Source organism: Chaetura pelagica, unplaced genomic scaffold, assembly GCF_000747805.2.
Source record: "Chaetura pelagica isolate M959 unplaced genomic scaffold, ChaPel_1.0 scaffold3, whole genome shotgun sequence".
Classification (NCBI taxonomy): domain Eukaryota; kingdom Metazoa; phylum Chordata; class Aves; order Apodiformes; family Apodidae; genus Chaetura; species Chaetura pelagica.
Genome location: NW_009952974.1, coordinates 13,196,825 through 13,200,043, shown reverse-complemented (window position 1 = coordinate 13,200,043; position 3,219 = coordinate 13,196,825).

Here is a 3,219-nt window from a genome sequence, read left to right as displayed (position 1 = left end):
GCCTGTTGCCTGCAGTTATTACCTTTCTCTCTAGGGTACCTGGAAGACGGCATTGTGTCATGCAGTTGCCATGTATTTCTCCTGATAATGATAAATCACGTAGGACCCTTAAAACAATGACTTCAAGTCAAACAGTTTATTTATAAATATATATATAGGAGTGTCACTTGTTTGTTAAACTTAATGTGGCATATCTTTGAAAGATCAAAGGATACACAAATTAAATGTGAAAGGCTGTGCTGCTGGCCTTTTTTCCTTCACTTGATTGAAACTTGCCTTGAGCTGATCTATGCACAGTTTGTTTTTTCCTCAGGCTAGCTGGCACATAAGGTGCTCTCACACCTCTTGGTAGAAGGACCCAAACACAAATCCATGAAGAGTGATAGGAAAGTTCTCTTTGCATCAGTTTTCAGTTACGCTATAAATTTTTATCACCATGGTAAAAATTTTCCACTTGGTTCTGAGCAGTGTCCTGGCTAGACTAAACAACTGCTTTAGATTGGTCCACGGCATGTAATTGTGTGGCACATTGATATATGCTTACTTTGTAGCTGCATTCTTGGCATCACATAACTAAAAGGGGGAACTTCCAGCTGCCTAATTTTGTAAGGTCAGCCTCGTGTTACCCCAAATTGTTTAAAGAGCAGTAGGATCAAAGCATTTTTAGTAACAAAATACCTGCAGTATCAAGCTCCGCTTCTCACCTTGTCTTTTAACAATGTAAATGCATTTGCAGACTTGTCTACACTCTGCTATATATTAACCTGGGGAGGGTTTAACAGCATCTCAAACTTTATTCAAAATATTAATAATAGATTTGATCATTCAACAAATACAAGCAGAATTTTAGAAGAAGGTGAGCAAGCTTGTAACAGGCTCTGTCATCTTGCTCTTAAATAGGTAATTACCTAATTAAATCTAGGAAACTGTCTTAAGCTGTGTATCCCTAGGGAAATGAAGAAATTACTAGTGGCACTCAGATCAAGTAAGGTGCAGGTAAGACCTTTGCTTTCATTTGAATTCAAACACCAAATTGGTGTTCACATAGGGTCATGGACCCAGCATGAGAAGCTGCTTTCCCTCTGTGTTTTTAGATGAAAAATGTCTTCTCAACAGGATTAAAAGTTGTTACGTAAATCCTTGTTTATATCTGAGGTTTAGGAGTCTAGAATATGCAGCATCTTGAAATACTGATCTATAACACAGTATTAGGTCTGGAAGTTGTTATTTTGGGAGGCAAGGGAGTGGTGGGAGGTAAAGCATATTACAGCTATCTTCCATGTGGTCTGTACTCACACTGCGTTTTTTAATTAACTTGATATTGAACTTGCTAATGCTCCATAGGCTCAATAAGAAAGCCACCTGTGTCACCACGAGCTACTTGAATCAGCTGTGAATTATAATTTCTGGATTTACAATCCCATTTTTTTCCATGTGGTTCACCCTGTCAACATGTATCTTTTTCCCAAGCATCAGCTGTGTCTGAAAGGCAGCAGACATCTTGGGTGACCCTGTATATGGATCTAAAGCCTCTGTTTTGGTAGTAGCATCTCCTTAAGCTTGTTACCTTTTGACTCACTCTTAGACTGGTGTATATGGGCCAAACCCAAGCAAAATTGCTATTGGGTTATGTCAATCTTGAAATGTGATCTCAGTGTTACAGATAGACTAGTGAAGGTCTTTAAAAACATGACAGCAAACCTTCATGCAGGGGATTATCCTCCTAATAAGCAATACGGGGCTTATGAGCAAGGAACAGATTTTCACATCTGAATGATCACAGGGCACATTGACTTCCTTTATTGCTCTGTTTTCACTGCTCTTGAAAAACAAGATTGGTTTCAAGGGTTACTTGAGCACTTCAATAGCTCAGTGAATCCTCAGTTTTCCTAAAGTGCCCACAAAAGAGACAACTATTGTGTAAGAGATTAAACAGTATTTTTATTTTTTAATAATACTTAGCAGCGATTGGGCAGCAGCAAGCTATCTGAAAGGTTTCCTGATGTTTTGTGTAAGAATTTGCATCAATGAATCTTTTCATAGGTCAGAGAAACCAGATACAAATTTCCAGGAGGTGATACTGTAGGCTTCACTTAACTGAAATCTGTCAGGTTTTCTGAGGTGGACCACGCTGACCTTAAGAGACTGTCAGCTCAGGAAGAACTGGATGCTCCAGATCCAAAGACAGTGTTCGTGTCTTAGTGTTGAAGATGGAGCCAGATGGAGCAGAGATTTTAACTGGCTGAATACTACTCTCATGGCTGTTTTAGTAGATCCAACATCATTCCACCTGTGATAGTGATGTATACAGCAGGGTTATCACAGTGTATAATGAAGCAGATGCTTATGTTACCAGTTATGTTCTTAAATTATTGCTGCAGGTAAAAGTGATTAATCCTTTCCATCCTGCTTTCCCTCTGCTTTTTGCACCAGTTTCAGACTGAGGAAAGGCAAAGAACTTGCAGTCTGATTCTGGGCTTGGGAATTGATGCTGCCACGTGATGGTTGATCTTAACTATTGAAAAATACTTAGTTAGTTTGTAAAGAAGGAACTTGGATCTGTTCCTCTCTTCGGACTATTTCTCACTTGAGCCTTTTACAATATGCTTGCCCTAAAGAACAATTCAATTTCTAAGTAAACTACTTCTCTGCAGTGTTTTTTTATCCCACCTTACTTCAAAGCACTTTGCAGAAGTTCTGTACAGTGCCCACCTGAACAATTTACAAGAAATGAAACATGTATTTTCTCTTGCTAGTTCAGGGCAACTTAGATGTAATTTATTGGAACTGATTCTTCTAAAACAGAAGGGTTTTTTTGTTATTCAGTCTCATATTCTCAGCTCAGTCTTAGAACAAGACAGTTCCAAATTACACACAGGCAGAATTAGAACACCCCGGATGCAGTTCAGAGCGTATCTTCACTAAACTGTTGCCATATACAATTATGGAAATTTTTTAATTGATCCACAAGGCTTCTAGTTCCTTCAGTGTAAATTTTAGATACTGCTGGTGCAGTGTTGCAGCAATTGTGACAGTGTTTCACAAGGTGAATGTTTAGTGGAAATGCAGCTTGAGGCCTGCACCCCGTTCCTGCTATCAGAGACGCGGTGCGGAGGGAGATGGGGAAACCAGGGGTACAGCCCGTACACACCTGCGGAGGGCTGAGTGTTCCAAACCCTCGATGTGACAAGCGCATCGGGCGCTGTCCCTGAGCACACC